We start from the raw sequence: 17,916 nt of genomic DNA, 5'->3' as shown, positions 1-17,916 counted from the left end.
AGTCTCGACCCAGACAGAAACTGTCACTTAGATACCTGATGTTTAACCCTTCCAGGCACAGAAAGAAAAAAAGCAACATAGCCTAGTTATGTATATGATTGGCACTGTACATACACATGTCTACCTCATCATGTCACATGTCACCTCGGGTATCCTTTAACCACTTAGGCCCAACTGGACAAACATTCTCGTCCAGTTGGGCTGGGCGCACTCCCGTGGGCGTTCCCGCCGCCGGCCGTTAGCCCAGCGATCAATGAAAGGGATTATAGATCCCTTTCAATGATCGAAGCCCCCCGCAGAAAAGCCGACAGCGTCTCATCAGACGCTGCAATTTTTCTGAGTTCAAAAAATTCCCTGTTTCACTCTTGTTCCTGGGAGCGAGATCGATCGCTCCCAGGACTTTTTGACTGTGGCCATCTTGTGGCCAAATAGTAAAACTACACCCACATCCACTTTTTATTAAATAAATAAAAAAAAATTACATTTAAAATTAGCTGTTTACCTCCCACATCAAAAAATACCCAAATAAAATGTTTAATAAAAAAAAATATATGTTACAATAATAATAAAAAAACAACCATAAATAGTTACCTAAGGGTCTGAACTTTTTAAATATGCATGTCAAAGGAGTATATTAATATAATTTTTTAAATGATGGGCTTGTAAATAGTGATGGACGCAAATTGAAAAAATGCACCTTTATTTCCAAATAAAATATTGCCGCTATACATTGTGATAGGGACATAATTTAAATGGTTTAATAAGCGGGGCAAATTAGCAAATAAAATACATGGGTTTTAATTATGGTAGCATGTACTGTATTAATTTCAAACTATAATAGCCAAAAGCTGAGAAATAATGATTTTTTTTCCATTTCTTTCTTAATATTCCTGTTAAAATTGATTTAGAATAAATTAATTCTCAGCAAAATGTATCACCCAAAGAAAGCCTAATTGTTGGCGGAAAAAACAAGATATAGATCAATTCATTGTGATGAGTAGTGATAAAGTTATTGGCAAATGAATTGGAGGTAAAAGTTGCTTAGATGCAAAAAATATACAACCCTTCGGGCTTAAGTGGTTAAAGCAAAACACCTGTAATAAGGCGGGGAAGGGGTGATACGTTTTGGATCTTCACCCAAAACATTTGTTCTTGCGCAGGATACTGTAGGGAAAGGTTACAACAGTGCTGGGTTTTTACTGTTACAAGATTACCCACTGGCCTTGGCTAAATCTGGAATCAGAGATAAATCTCAAAATGAGGCATCTGTTCTTGCCAAAAACATCAGATTTGAGATTCTCCCAAGTCATATTTCCTCTTATTTCCAACCAGTAAACCCCCAATTCTCAGAAGTATAGTGGGGGAGATTTATCAATGCATTACCGACAGTTTTTTCTTCTTAATCTGTTCTAACCAGCAGGGAGAACAGTTCTGCGTGATAATAAGAACCTTCTTAAATCCTAGGTAATAGTGGCAGTTTAGCATAAATTTCTAGAGCTGCACTACAGTTAAGAAAAATGCAAATCCATCCCTAAACTGACGCAGATTAAGAAGTGCTTGATAGCAGTTCTACAGATGTAGAACTGCAGGCTAGACATGATTGCAGAGTGCAGGCTAGACATGATTTGTGAGGTGGTCCTCCCCCCTGCTGAATTCCTCCTCAGAGCCTGCTGCTATCAATACAGTAGATGTGTTGGTTACCTCGGCAACAGCAATTGCCCTCACACACTGCGCTGTCTGAGAAACCTTTTACAACAGTTTAAGAAGGAATCTGCACTCTTTAGTGATGTCTTAGGATGTCTGAGACAGTTCTGCATGGATTTCTAAAAACCTACCAATATTTTGTCTCAGACAATCTTGATAAATATACTGGTAGGTGATCAGAGGCGCCAGCAGAATAAAATTAATATAAAATTGTTAAGAATTCCCGGGAGGGAAAGTGGTGGACTTCCCCTCAATAATTAGACACCAAGGTCTGTCATCGAATCAAACGAATACATTTATTCAATAGTACCCCAAAATCTGCAACGCGTTTCGTGGGAGCAGACCCACTTCTTCAGGCAATAAAAACGGGGACAACAAACACAGCAATCAATGTGCTAAAGAGGTGCTAAATTCACTGCACATTGATTGCTGTGTTTGTTGTCCCCGTTTTATTGCCTGAAGAAGTGGGTCTGCTCCCACGAAACGCGTTGCAGATTTTGGGGTACTATTGAATAAATGTATTCGTTTGATTCGATGACAGACCTTGGTGTCTAATTATTGAGGGGAAGTCCACCACTTTCCCTCCCGGCAATTCTTAACAATTTTATATTAATTTTATTCTGCTGGCGCCTCTGATCACCTACCAGTATACTTGAGTCCACCCCAGGTGGAGGGGTGACCCTACCCCATTTTTTCTGATCTACAGAGAGCGACTTCTTAATCCTGAGTGAGGACAGGTCTAATCTCCTCACCTGCCTATACAGTGGTTGCCTGAGCGGTAACCCATGTTTGTGAGTATAACCATCTCACCTATTCATTTCCCTTCGTATCTCTGACATACTACACCATATTGGGCTCTCGATTTCTCTCTTTTTTACAATCTTGATAAATGTACCCCAGTGACTCTAGGTACATCCGTGCATACTTCCAGCCTATGTTTTGTGTTGCGGGCGGTGGCTTAAACATCAGGTATCTAAGTGACAGTTTCTGTCTGGGTCGAGACTGGGTCGGACTACAGTGTAACTCTTAGTGATTAGGAATTACAACCATAAAACACTTTCCTAGAAGAAAATAGCTTCTGAGAGCAAGAAAGATATAAAAAGGGTCAATAGTAGAGATGGTAGCGAACAGTTTGCCACCGAATCTCTATATGCCTATACTACTTCCAGTTCACTATGACCCGTAGTAGTACGGCTACGCTGGGCCGGCCGTGCGCGTCTTTGATCGCGCACCTGTTGCCGGGCACTCTCTGTGCATGAGCGTGATGTCACGTCATGCACATGCACAGAAAGTGCCTGGCAACAAGGACGCGCACCGCCAGCCCAGGGCGCCGTACTACTACGGGTCATAGTGACCCGGAAGTAGTACAGGGTGAGGGGTTTGCCGGCGAATGGTTCGGAAACCGTTCGCCGACATCCCTAGTCAATAGTTCATAGATTTTAGCTCTGGCATACTTTAATTGAACAGAGACAATGTAACAGTAAAAACAAGTAAAGTAGATTCAAGTATAAAATAAAACTGGGATATCTAAGAAAAAAAAAAAAAAGTAATTTCTAAGAGAAGGAGAATAGATTAAATTGTTTATCTCATCAGTTTATTTTCACCTTGGGTGTCCTTTAAAGGGAGCCTGATGTGAGAGTGATATGGAGGCTGCCATATTGATTTCCTTTTTAAAACTGCTGTCCTCTTGTTCATGTGTCTCTAGCACTTTTAGCTGTATAGACTCAAGTCTGACTGGATTAGCTGCATTCTTGTTTCAGGTGTGTGATTCAGACACTGCTGATGCCAGAAAGACGTCCTTGCCAGACAACTGGTATTGCTTAACATCAATATGGCAGCCTCCATATCCCTCTCACCTTAGTGGTCCTGGGCAGTTGCCCAGTTTACCCCCATGGGAGCACAAGCACTGCAGCACTGTGGAGAGTAGCCATGCAGTGTTCATTGTTAAGTATATACATCGCAAGGAAAAGTCCCATGTCACTGTCAGCGCCAGCCTTTCTTGGCCAAAGCAAGAATATGCCTGGGGAAATCTTCTCTCATACCTGCCTTGCCAGGTTTCTTCTGCAGTGAAGCCAATCTAAATGTAAGCATGGACATTACATAGTTAGTGATGAGAAAAGAGCCTCTAAAGGGTGCTTGTACACCAATCCCGCAGTCAGTGTTTCTTATCTTGCATTTAAAGAGGAACTTTAGCAAAAAAGGGGAAAAAAATAAATCAATACATAGCAAAGTGAGAAGTTAAAAAATAAAAGAGAGAACAAGAAATGATTGCTATTTGCCATGTAATTTGTTCATGTTTTTTGATCCACAATCAGCCTGCATGTAATCATCTTTACTACTGGCAGATATAAAAAACAGGCTAAAAGTTTTTTTTTAATAGATATACATACGCACCGAGGGAGATACTGTTTGCTTGGCAGCTGGAAACACCTGTTATTTCCCACAATGCAACACTGTTCACATACAGTAGGTAGAAAAAAACAAAGTCATGTAAAAGTAATACATTTTAATGGCTAACTAATAAAGTTAAATAATGCAAGCTTTTTGGGATCTAGTCCCCTTCTTCAGGCATATTTCCAGATGTTAGCTGTAGTAAAACACTGATGCAGGGAATAGCAAACATGAAGATGGCAGTTGTGCTGGTTGCTATTTAGCAGTTAGATGTCAGGTGATCAGCAGGCTGGAGCCAGTGAGCTTATGCAAGCAAACATGAAATATAGCAGGTTTCTGAAGATAGTGAAGCCAAGTCAATCATGTTACATAAGGAGTCATGAATCCCATTCCACAATTTAAACCTTCTGTTAATGTCTTGAACATTTTCATAAATTTGTACTCAGAAATCTTTCTTTCATGACTCCTTATGTAACATGATTGACTTGGCTTCACTATCTTCAGAAACCTGCTATATTTCATGTTTGCTTGCATAAGCTCACTGGCTCCAGCCTGCTGATCACCTGACATCTAACTGCTAAACAGCAACCAGCACAACTGCCATCTACGTGTTTGCTATTTCCCTGCATCATTGTTTTACTACAGCTAACATCTGGAAATATGCCTGAAGAAGGGTACTAGATCCCAGAAAGATTGCATTATTTAACTTTATCAGTTAGCCATTAAAAGGTATTACTTTTACAAGACTTTGTTTCTTTCTACCTACATATATTGTTTGGCTAACACGGTACATAAACATTTTTACTACTATGTTCACATACAGCAAACTGTCAGGTACTGATATCACGCTGTGGGATAGGTTTCACCACAATACCAGCCACACAGTCCCTCCTGATGATCTATTTGAGAAAAGGTAAATATTTCTCATGTGAAAGGGGGTATCAGATACTGATTGGGAGGAAATACAATTCTTGGTTACAGTTCCTCTTTAATGAAATGAATATCACTCTGCATGTGCCAGTGTCATTCTATGTGGTAATAAAGGATGCACTATATACCGAGCATTGCAGCTGTATTGGTTAGGTAGAAGGCAGAAGCCACAGCGTTGCACAACAATGGCATTTCTTTTAAATGAACTATCATAAATTAAGCTGCTCACATTCGGTCGGGAATTGAAGTGACAATGATGTCATTGTTCTGCTGCTGACTTTCCCATCTCAAGATTCATTTGCATCTGGGTTCAGGGTAGAAATTATCAGGTTTTGGTCAGCTTTATTTAACTTTTTGTTTTAACAGTATAAACTGATGGCTTACACTATTTCTTATGTTTAAAGCAAACATTTAAATTACAAATAAACCTTTCACACAAAAGATATCAATGAAACTTGGTTAACAATGTATGCTTGGCTCCCTGCAAGGCTGAGAGCAGTTCATGTACAGCAGAGAAAGCAGGGAAATGACTGCCTAGTTTACTTTTCTAGGAAAGAAAAGCAAGATGAATGTGAGATGTTCTACAATGAATGGCCTCAATTCTGGTAGGGTTATCAAACAAATTACCTCATGTGAGGTAATTTACCTCATGAGGTAATGACATTTAGGAATTCTGGTAGATTTTAGTCACGTTTTACCTTATGAGGTAAATTATGAGGTAATTTGCATTAATTTTACCGAAAAATACCTATTCTCATGGAAATAAGGGGGCATGTTAGCACAGTTTACCTACACCTGGAGGTAATGTCAATGTGTATGCATTTTTAGTGGAGTTCCTATTGCTGTTGGAGTTCCTATTGCTGTTTTTAGTGTTGTTCCTATTCAGGCTGAGTAATAGAAAAGAATAGTAGAAATAAAACTCCAAATATTTACTGGATTTGTTTTTATAAGTGATGCCTATAAATACACTTTTCATAAGTTGCTGCATAATCAAATACACCTTCCCCCCTCAAAAAAAAAAAAATCTTCCAAAGACTATCCTAACTTATGGAAGACCATTAACCAGTTCGGCCTATCTGGACGAGTTTCCTCGTCCAGATAGGCACTGGTGCTGCCGCCGGCTCGTGCGCGCTATCGGGCGCGCCCCCGCGCGCGCTCCCGCTGCCCGCCGCTAGCCCCCCGATCAGTGAATGGGAATATAATTCCCATTCACCGATCTAACTTCCCCGCAGAAATACCGACGCTTTCTCTCCAGAGAGCGCGGTATTTCTGCCCCCAGGAAACAACTCCTCAGCATTTTAGTTCCTAGATGCGAGCTGGTTCGCATCTAGGACTTTTTTCACTGTGGCCATCTTGTGGCCAAATAGTAAACTGCACCCACTTACATTTTTGATTAAAAAAAAACATTATTTTACATTTAAAATTAGCAGTTTCCCTCCCACACCAAAAATTACCCACATACACTATTTTTATAAAAAAAAAAAAAAAACAATTAAAAAAAAAAAAAAAAAAAACATACCGTATTTTTCGGAATATAAGACGCACTTTTTCTTCCCCAAAACTGGGGGTAAAAAGTGGGTGCGTCTTATATTCCAAAGGTACGGTATTTTTGCCCCATAACATACTTACCGGATCCTGCCGCCGCGATCCTCGCCTCCTTCGTCTGTCCGCCGTCATCCAATGTCGCAGCAGCAGTCATCAGAGGGTCCAGCAATCCCATCCAGTATCCCTGCTCTTTAAGTGTCCAAGTCGCCGGCTCCTGTTCACTGCAGCCATGCTTGTATGCAGGCTCGCGGTGATCACCCGGTGATTACGCGATGCTGGGGCCGCCTTCCTCCATAGTTACGGCGTCCTCTTCTTAGATACAGTGACCCCTTCTGTGTGACGAGCGGCGCATGTGCGCCGGGGTCACGCATGACGTCAGGCGCATGTGCGCCGCTCGTCACGCAGAAGGGGGCACTGTAACTAAGAAGAGGACGCCGTAACTATGGAGGAAGGCGGCCCCGGCAGCGCGTAATCACCGCGTGATCACCGCGAGCCTGCATACAAGCATGGCTGCAGTGAAGAGAAGCCGGCGACTTGGACACTTAAAGAGCGGGGATACTGAATGGGATTGCTGGACCCGCTGATGAAACCTAATGGGACCCTCAGATGACGGCTGCTGCGACTCTCGGGTGATGACAGGCAGATGGAGGAGGGGAGGATCGCGGCGACAGGATCAGGTGAGATGCAGCAGGGGTGTAGTGTAGTGTAGTTTGGGTTGGCTGGAGGGGTTACTTAGTGAAGTGTAGTGTAGTTTAATTTGGCTGCAGGTGTTAGTGAGGGAAGTGTAGTATACTGTAGTGTAGTGTAGTTGTTGTAGTAGGGGTTAGTGAAGTAATGTGTAGTTGATGGGGGCAGCAGGGGTAAGCGAAGTGTAGTGTAGCAGGTGTTAGTATAGATGGGCAGTGTAGCTTAGATAAAGACAGTTTTTGGGGAGTTAGAGGTCCATAAGAAGCCCCTGCACCATAGACGCACCTAGGTTTAGTTTATTTTTTTTTCCTGATTTTTGCCCTCTAAATCTAGGTGCGTTTTATATGCCGGAGCGTCTTATATTCCGAAAAATACGGTAAATAGTTACCCAGGGGTCTGAACTTTTTAAATATGCATGTCAAGAGAATATGTTATTATATTATTTAAAGTTATAAGCTTATAAATAGCGATGGACGCAAATTGAAAAAATGCACCTTTATTTCTAAATGAAATATCGGCACCATAAATTGTGATAGGGACATCGTTTAAATGGTGTAATAACCGGGACAGATGGGCAAATAAAATACATGCGTTTTAATTACGGTAGCGTATATTAATTTCAAACTATAATGGCCAAAAACTGAGAAATAATGAATTTTTTCCGTTTTTTTCTTATTCTTCCTGTTAAAATGCATTTACAGTAAAGTGGCTCTTAGCAAAATGTATCACCCACAGAAAGCCTAATTGGTGGCGGAAAAAAAAAGCTATAGATCAATTCATTGTGATAAGTAGCAATAAAGTTATAGGCGAATGAATGGGAGGTGAACGTTGCTCGGATGCATGAGATTTTCGGCACTGCGGCGCTGAACCGGTTAAAGACTACTATTACTTATTTACTGCATGCTTACCGCTAAAATAACTCATGTTTTACATCACTTTATGCATTTACCTCATGTTTTACCTCATGTTCGGAAATAGAGAAAAATCTTTCAGGCAGGGAACACACTTGACTGTTTTCGTGCGCGTTTTCTGCACAGAAAAAGAGAACTCATGTTAATCAGTGAGCTAGTACACACTTAAGATGTTGTTCGCGCGCAGAAAAAAAACTGACATTCTGCATCATGACTCTGCACATTTTGTCAGTTTTCTCTATCAATTACATCAGCTGCTGTGAAAAAACGTGCGCGTTTTCCTGCACAGAAACACACTTGGTGTGCAGAAAAAGTATGCAGAAAAACGCACGCGGAAAACTGAAAGACAAGTGTGTTCCCTGCCTCAGAATTGCTAAAAAAAAAAAAGCAGAAAATACCTCATAAGGTATTTTACCTACAAAAGAATATTTACCTCACATACAGTAGCTCCCAGAACTGTGGCCATTTGTGGGTAATTTGACAATCCTCATTCTTAGGTTTGTGTGCACAGCAAAACCTGTATTAACCTGTACAGAGCAGCAAAGGACAGTGTTTCAGCAACAGTAGCACATTACAGTATATTGGTGTTTACAGAGACTGTAAGCTACATGTTTAGTTTTTACAGATTATTTCTATGAATGCTACATAACTTTTTAAAACCTAAAATGGCCTCAATCCTGGTAGCTATTTGAGGTAAATATTTTTTGGTGGGTAAAATAACTCATAAGGTATTTACCTCTTTTATAAGCAATTCTGAAAGATTTTTCTCCATTTCCAAACATGAGGTAAAACATGCGGTAAATGCATAAAGTGAGGTAAAACATGAGGTATTTCAGCGGTAAGCATGCAGTAAGTAAATCATAGTAGTCTTTACTACTTGTCTTCCATAAGTTAGGATAGTCTTTGGAAGATGTTTTTTTTTTTTGAGGGGGGAAGGTGTATTTGATTATGTTACAACCTTTGAAAAGTATATTTATAGGCATCCCTTCTAAAAAAAAAATCCAGTAAATATTTGGAGTTTTATTTCTACTATTCTTTTCTATTACACAGCCTGAATGGGAACAACATGAAAACAGCAATAGGAACTCCACTAAAAACTGCAAAATGCATACAAACTGACTTTACCTCCAGGTACAGGCAGGTCTTAAACTGATTGGTAAATTATGTGCTAACATGCCCCCCAATTTCCTAGAGAATAGCTATTTTTGGTAAATTACCTCATCATTTACCTCATGAGGTAAAACATGACTAAAACCTACCAGAATTGCTAAATGTCATTACCTCATGAGGTAAATTATCTCATATGAAGTAATATGTTTTATAACCCTACAATGGCCTCAATTCTGGTAGGGTTATCAAACAAATTACCTCGTGTGAGGTAATTTACCTCATGAGGTAATGACATTTAGCAATTCTGGTAGGTTTTAGTCATGTTTTACCTCATGAGGTAAATTATGAGGTAATTCATGAGGTAATTTACCAAAAATAGCTATTCTCATGGAAATTAGGGGGCATGTTAGCACATAATTTACCGATCAGTTTAAGACCTGCCTGTACCTGGAGGTAAAGTCAATTTCCATGCATTTTGCAGTTTTTAGTGGAGTTCCTATTGCTGTTTTAGTGTCGTTCCTATTCAGGCTGTGTAATAGAAAAGAATCGTGGAAATAAAACTCCAAATATTTACAGATTTTTTTATTTTTTTTTAAATAAGAGAGGTCTATAATTATACTTTTCATAGGTTGCTACATAATCAAATATACCTTCCTCCCTCAAAAAAAAATAAAAAATCTTCCAAACTTATGGAAGACAAATCCAAATCCTAACTTATGGAAAACAATTAAAGACTACTATTATTTATTTACTGCATGCTTACCACTGAAATACCTCATGTTTTACCTCACTTTATGCATTTACCTCATGTTTTACCGCATGTTTTACCTCATGTTCGGAAATGGAGAAAAATCTTTCAGAATTGCTATATAAAGAGGTAAATACCTCATGAGGTATTTTACCTACGTAAAAAATATTTACCTCACATAGCTACTAGAATTGAGGCCAATGTATGAAGCTTTGATCTCGTAATTCACACAACCTCCATGTGGGGACAAGAATATTTTTTTTCCCTATGTGAGAAAGAACAAGCTAGAATTTCCTGGGTAACTTAATTCAGGCTATGTATCCCTGAAATTAATGTATAAATAGCTAGCTATTGCTAATAGGACCTCATAGGACACAGTGTTCTGTTGGGGTTAGAACGTCGCCGTTTTTGAATCTATCTTTTACCCATCACAGCTTTTCTTGAGTCCACAGTACGAGTACAAGATACAACCGCATCATGTTCTTAGTGATACTCTGTGGTAGACAGAGTGATCTGGTTTCACACGCTCTGTACTAGAAGAAAGATTGTCACATGGAGAGTCTAGATGGCGTCACACTGATGCAGACTTATCTTTTGCTTGGCAGGACTTTTTCCAGTCTTGTAGCTATGTTTGAGTCATTGTTCTCCAAGCTGTACTCCAGTTATCATTCAGATAACAATGTAATAGTACATCACTGGTTTATTAAGGCAGAACTCCAGATCAACAGCTGAATACAGAGTTGGAATAGCTTTACTTGTTGGTGGTTTTGTTGTTATCCATTTATATAGCCCTGACATACTTTCTTTCTTTCTTTTTTCATCAATCTTTCTTTTTTATTTATTTTTTTCATTTTAGAACATATAAATAGTAAAATAGGATCCCCTTTCATTTCAAGCTATGGGGCTTAAAGAGAACCTAAACTGAGGGGGGGAAAAAAGACTTTCAACTTTCCTGGGGCTTCTACCAGCCCCCTGCAGGTGCCCTGTGCTCCGCTGGGATACACCGATCCTCCGGTCACCTGCAGCGACCCTCTGCCATTTGGATGCGCGGCCCTGGTCCATGCCCCTCCTGATCGCGGGAGTGCTCTGCACATGCGCAGTACGGAGAAAAATTCTCTACTGTGTATGCGCAGAGCTATCCTGGCTACAGACGTTTGATCGAAGATGCGCAAGGCCCCAGCCGTGCATGTGCAGTGGCCTTTGACTCGCCAGTTGACTGGCCAGAAGAGGGTTGCTGTGGGGGACTGGAGGATCAATAAAGTGACAGTGTGGGTCCCAGGGGTGGTTGCAGGGGGCTGGTAGAAGCCCCAGGTAAGTTAAATTATTTTTTTTCCCCCTCAGTTTAGGTTCACTTTAAATATATAAACATTTACAGTATATCTTTACAGATTAAAATGTTCTCCAATTGCCTAATGATTAACAGTAGTTTCCAAAGACGTTTATTAAAAATTAAGAAAAAAAACCCCGCACAGTAAATCATTTCTTTCATCTCACACATACTAGGCGAAAGGGGAGAGAAGATTACTAGGTTACCTCAACACTATTAAAAGACAAAAAAACAAGAATGGAAAAGAACGACATAGAAGAAAGAAGCAACCAATATTGCCTATAAGAAAAGGGGTCCACAGAGGCGATTCCGGCTCTGGCCTACACAAAAAGAAAGTCTTATATCCCTGATCAGGTCAGCAGGGGTTGGTATAAATCAGAATCCCTGAACCTAATCCAGGGGGACCACTAGGGCTGCATTTCTAGAAAGGCCACAAAGGCCCAGGCCTTTGGTGGTTGCAGCCCAAGGGGGCACCTGGACATGAAAAAGGGGTTGCTACATGTGAAAGAGGAGGCTGAAAATGGGGAGCAACACATGAAAAGGGGAAACTTATACTTTAGGGGGCTGTACATGAAAAAGAGGTACTACAGTACATGGATGATACACATGGAAGAGGGAGCTGCACATGGAATGGGAGGGGCGCTGCTGCAGATAAAAGGGGAGCAGCAAGACACAGAGAGAAGATATTGAGAGAGACCCATCAGCCACTATCAATAATAGCAAATACCCGGATTATGGTCTGGCCTCTCCAATGTCTAAAATTAGAAAGCTGAATGGAGCTGCTGACTTTGAGAAAAAGTCGCCCTGTATAATACAATGTAACTATGGAAAGATGGATGTCATTTTAAAGCTCTCTTTCTCCTCTTTCTGACGACACAGAAACCGCCGCCCTACGCCTTTTAGCTTTCTCTATTTTCGAGATCGAAATCGCAATTTCGATCGCGAAAATAGTGAGAACTCAAAGGCGTAGGGCGGCGGTTTATATAGCATTGGAAAGAGGAGAAAGAGAGCTTTAAAATGAAATGCATCTTTCCATAGTTTCTGCACTGCTCGGAGTCCCTTTAAAGTGCATTAGAGGTGACATGTGACATGATGAGATAAACGTGTATGTACAATGCCAAACATATTAATAACTAGGCTATGTTCCTTTTTTTCTTTTACTTCCGGAACGAGTTAACCCTCGGGTATGCAAGTGTCAGTTCTCGAACCATAACCATGGCATTACTCTTGCTGACAAGAAATTACAACCATAACATTTTCCTACAGAGAACAACTTCTGAGAGCAGGGGATAGATTAAAAAAGGTCAATAGTTCAGGTATTTTAGCTCTGGGACAGTTCTGCAGAGCTGCTATTGCGCATAGACGACGACATTAACTATACTTTGTAGATGTTTAAACATGAAATAACACCATGGGATATCTAAAAAAAAGTCATTTTTAGGAGTAGGAGGATAGATTAAATTATCTCATCAGTTTATTTTCACCTCAGGTTCAGTAAAACCAGTGAGTTACTTGAAGAGGAATCTATGCAGTGAAGTTTAACTAATGACTACCAGTATCAGTCTCAGTTCAGGAACTGTATTAAGTATTTTTTCAGGAAATTCAACTCTTGACAGTAAACAGTTCCTGTTTCTTTGACATGTCAGCACTATTTTCCCGAAAATGCTGTGCTTTTCAGCCACCAGCTATGTATTCCCACCGTGCAGTTGTTTTCCTCCTTAAAGGACCTTTGACACGAAAATCTTAAAATTTAAAATATATGTAATCTTCTACAAATAAGAAGTATGTTTCTTCCAGAGTAAAATGAGCCATAAAATTACTTTTCTCCTATGTTGCTGTCACTTACAGTAGGTATTAGAAATCTGACAGAAAAGAACGCTTTTGGACTAGCCTATCTCCTTATGGGGGGTTCACAGGGATTTCATTTTCAAAATGAAGTTATTAAAAAAAAAAGTCTACTGTGAGCAGGGAGGCTGGTCAGCACCGTTATATAAATCTTTTTCAGGGAGTGTCTTTATAATGAATAAAGGCCTATGTGAGAATCGCCTATGGAGAGATGGTCTAGTTGAAAACCTGTCAGTTCTGTCAGATTTCTTCTACTTACTGTAAATGCCAGCAACATAGGAGAGAGGTAATGTATGGCTCATTTTGCTCAGGAAGAAACGTACTTCTTATTTGTATGTGTTCTAAATTTTAAGATTTAAAGAGACAGTTCCTCTTTAAAACCAACGTCCAGCTAAAATATTTTTTTCCTCTGCTGGTCTCCTCTAACGCCCCATTGACTAGCAATAATGGTGAAAGAGTCTAACCTCCCCCCCCCCCCCCCCCCCCCCCGATAATTGAGCCCCCAGAGCTGGTGTTGTGGATGGGGGAGTCATGGTGGTTACATCTGTGCCATGGCCTTTCTGCCTGATGGGCCTCCCAGTTGTGGGTGGGGTCACTGCAGGTATAAGGGTTGGGGGGCTTCATTAAAGTTTTGCTGGGGAGGGCCATGATTTATATCTCCGCCCATGCCACTATAAACATGCTATTGGGCAATATGTCACAGAACTCACGTGTTGAGATGCCTTTAATTGGTTTTGGACCCAGAATCCCTTTTGCTTATTGCCTGCCCTACACATGCAATAAATCAAGGTAAAAAACGATTATAATAGCTTGATATCTAAAATAATGCCAAACAGCTTTTATATTAGGGCATACGTCTTCCACAAACTACGCAAACTTTAGGGATTATGTCGTTACATTCTCACAGCCTACAGGCCAGCTTATGCTCAATACTTTACAAAAACCGTCTTTCATTCAAGTTCAGTTGGCGGTAATAGAAGATTGGAGAGGGCACTGCTCACCACAGATAATAGCAATTCTGTCATACTACAATCTTCTCTTCATAGTATCTTCTATTAATATGTTTTAGAGGATAATTCAGCCTTGTATTAACTTAGAGTTAGAAGTTCAAGCAGAGTTCACCCTGGAACAAAATGATGAGATCGGAGTCCACTAGTCTACTTAGTTAGGAATGGATGAAAGAAACGCATTAATAGGGTGCATCATGAATAAAGCAGTGTAAAGGTCACTATGGTAACACTGGAATATCCTACATCACTGTATTACCCATGATTGATTAATTACCATGCCTAATGCCTGACTCACGCTCCCTAATATCTGAGGCAAAAAACATGTACTGTATGCAGTCAAAACAGCTGCTCAGTGGGATAAAGGGGAGAAGGCACCCAAGGGTAGATAAAACTGTTAAAAACAGCTAAAATAATAAAGGGAGAACTGGCTTACCTCAATAACGACACATCCATACACATATGAAGCTTAATTATCCACAGGCAACGCGTTTCGTGGGTCTAACACCCACTTCCTCAGGCCAGAAACAGTGCCAGAGATGTATCTAGAGCCAAGAATGGAGCGGATTAGGTGGGATGTTTGCACAGCATTGCACTTCAGCTAAACAAATATGACCTGGGGTATTTGAATTTATTAAAAAGACTCCCTCTTTTTATTTCAGAATCCTCTTCAGCAGTATCAGCAAAGATGATTTGCCGCATCCCCGCAGCAGTACAAGGTCTTTAGCCCCCCCAACAAAATGTTCAAAGTCGCAGATTTTGCTGCCCGGGGAGGCAGAGCTTTGTGCTGTAGCTCCAGTCCATTCAATCACCACTGATCACCACCTCTCTCCGCCCCTCTAAGTCTTGTTTCAAAGAGAGGGGCGGGGAGAGGAGGTGATTGGCGGTGATTGAATGGACTGGAGGCAGAGCTACAGCACAAAGCTCTGCCTCCTCCAGGAAGTGCTGGAGGATTCTGCCCGGGGGGGGGGGGGGGGGGATAAAGACCTGGTACGGCCGCGGGAATGCGGCGAATCATCTTAGCTCATACTGCTGAAAGGGATTCTGAAGAGGAACTTCAGACTCCCTTTAAGGGCCCTTTTCCACTATGAAACATGACTGCAGTCCCACTGGAGTTTTTCTCTAATCTACAGCAACATATATCCGATGCGATTCATCAGGTGTACGGCGCAATTGTGGTGCATTTTGCAATTGTGATAAGAGCAGGGAATTGCCAAATCGTGGGGAAAATTGCATAGCAGTGCAATTAGTATATGATTTCCATGCGCCTCCTATACAAAGTATAGGAGCTGATTCACAGACAAACCATGAATGAGGATTGTGGTCCAGGGATAATCATGCAGCAAGCAGATCGCACCACGGTTTCCAGGGCTGGATTTCTTGAAAGGCCACAAAGGTTTTTGTGTCCAAGGCCTTGAGCAGCCGCTGGCCAATGGGTTGGCTGTACACTAAATAGGGATTGCTGGATATGGAAGAGTAGGCTGAAAATGGAATAGAGAGGTTGCAAATACGAGAGCTGCACATGGAATGGAGGGAGAGTGGTGCTGCACATGGAATGGAGAGGGAGTGGTGCTGCACATGAAAGGGGAGCTGCAAAAAAATTGCCCTAGGTGCAGAAAAAGTATAAATACGGATTGGTAGTTTCTATTCTATTTTTGTACCAGCATTTTGTGATCCAGTTGCGAGCAGGGATCGGATTGCAAAAGTCTGGCATGGAAAAGGGCCCTTAGAGGAACTGAATCTTAAAATGTAAAATGCATACAAATAAGAAGTACGGTACATTTCTCACAGAGTAAAATGAGCCATAAATTACTTTTCTCCTATGTTGCTGTCACTAACAGTAAGTAGTTGAAATCTGACAGAACCGACAGGCAGTTGCTCCGTCCAAATGCCAAAATAGTGTGCAGCGAGCAGGCAGGCTGGCCAGCATCTTTGTATAAATGTTTTTCAGTGAATGTCTTTATAAAGAATAATGCTGAGAATCCCCTATGGAGAGATGGACTAGCCCAAAACCTGTCGGTTCTGTCAGATTTCTACGACCTACTGTAAGTAATTCATGGCTCATTTTACTCTGGGAGAAATGTACTTCTTATTTGTATGTGTTTTAAATTTTAAGATTTTCGTGACAGTTCCTCTTTAAAGTGAACCGAGCACCTTTTTTATCATTCAGGACATTTCTATAGCACATGAAAAATGCATGCCGACAATCTGTTTCATTATTAAAATAAACTTTCATTTTACCTTGTATTTTACATTCAAAGTAGATTAATTAGCCTGTTTCAGCAGGGCTGTCCGGCAGTCCCCAGCCGCAGAGCTTTCAGGATCCTAATTGTTTTATTGGGCTATTTACCAAGAGGTAAACAATGCTATTAGACAACAAAGGGGGTTAGTAATTAGGATTGTTTCTTCAAAGACCTAGTGTGTGTCAATGTGTCAAGATAGCATCTCTGACTTCTGTAAATAAGGAATGTGAGAAGGGGAGGGGGGAACATGGCAGCTTCTATGCCAGGAGAGATTCCATTGAAAGAGAATGTGCTCAGTTCCCTTTAATGCAGCAGTATATAGCTAGTGACACCCAACCCTGCAGCCACAAGAGTGAAAATCAGTGTTGAGAGGAGTCCAAGGCAAAAGACTCGAACGAGAGCGACCATGGCACCCCAATAAAGTCTTTGCAAGCGGTATTGTTGTAGTACAAGATGCTACGCTACACTGTTTACATTGGTCCTGCATTTCCAAGCTAGTAAAAATGTGGCAAAATGTATTGTATGGCAGCAATTTAGACTGACAAGTAATCAGAGAAGTAATCAGTGGAAGTCAGAGAAAGTAACACGCAGTGGTGTAGCAATAAGGGATGCAGAAGTAGCGACTGCACCAGGGCCCCTGGACCAGGGGGGGGGGGGGGCAAATAAGTTTTTTTATTTTTCGTGTTTTTCACACTTTTAGCAGTAAAAATATTGATTTTTCGTGGCAAAAAGTTTGGCTGTAACAATATCATTTTCCCGTATGTTCGCTGTAAAATATTGATATTTTGCATTTTCGCAAATATTTTCAAAAATTTGCAAGCAACACTGCAAAAAAAATTCAAGGTAAATCATTGGTGTTTTTTTTGTTGTTGTTGTTATTACAGTGGAGGAAGGCAGGAACTCAGTGAGACTTTTTTTCCTTCTTCTTTTTAATTACGTCCGAACTGGGGATATTTTCTTTCACTTCTTGTCCCAGGTATAGCTCACATGGAGATGGGAAATTAGGTGACTTTCAATACTTTACGTCTGCCACTGTAGTCACCAGAACAGGAATTACAGTTAAGCCTCTTACGCACGCTAGAAGAAACACGGTCGAGGAGGCCGATAATTAACGCCTCTGCCAAGACGGTAGCTCGAGTACAGGATAATGAGCGCCTCTGCCGAGAAGGTAGCATGAGTACACCAGCCCCTGATGACTACCAACTTCTCGGCCAGCCATCAGTTCAGTTGATTGGTCCTTGAGAGTATTGTTTTCTCCACTCCGTTGACCCTCCGCCTCCCCTGCAGAGCAACAGAGCAAGTCGCTAGCCTGCAGGCTAGTGATGCATTTGTACAGCCGCGGCACTGCAGTGTCACTGAAGGAACGGGTCCCAATCCCCACCATGCAACATGTCTTGTACAAGTGAGGGTTTAGGTAGAAACTCTCCAGAAAGTAACTCAAACTCTTGCACAGCACACAATAAAAAGT

At 41.0% G+C, this 17,916-nt stretch overlaps 1 protein-coding gene across 8 annotated transcripts in view; it reads left to right on the top strand.

Moving 5' to 3' along the window:
- The window catches only part of SH3BP2 (SH3 domain binding protein 2), a 156,038-nt gene that overhangs the window by 89,715 nt on the left and 48,407 nt on the right, over positions 1-17,916 (top strand). The window contains exons 1-2 of one of the 8 annotated variants that reach the window (XM_068276570.1): positions 4,717-4,824; positions 4,919-5,008. The exons of 5 other annotated variants lie outside the window; for them this stretch is intronic. The gene's annotated coding sequence lies outside the window, so the exon portion shown is untranslated. Of the gene's footprint in view, positions 1-4,716; positions 4,825-4,918; positions 5,009-11,553; positions 11,708-17,916 lie in introns of those variants that run through there. 2 more of the 8 variants (XM_068276589.1, XM_068276562.1) reach the window with 2 other exon arrangements.

This window comes from Hyperolius riggenbachi, chromosome 1, assembly GCF_040937935.1.
Source record: "Hyperolius riggenbachi isolate aHypRig1 chromosome 1, aHypRig1.pri, whole genome shotgun sequence".
NCBI lineage: Eukaryota > Metazoa > Chordata > Amphibia > Anura > Hyperoliidae > Hyperolius > Hyperolius riggenbachi.
The sequence above is the reverse complement of the archived record's forward strand: the minus strand, read 5'-3'. Positions and strand labels throughout refer to the sequence as shown.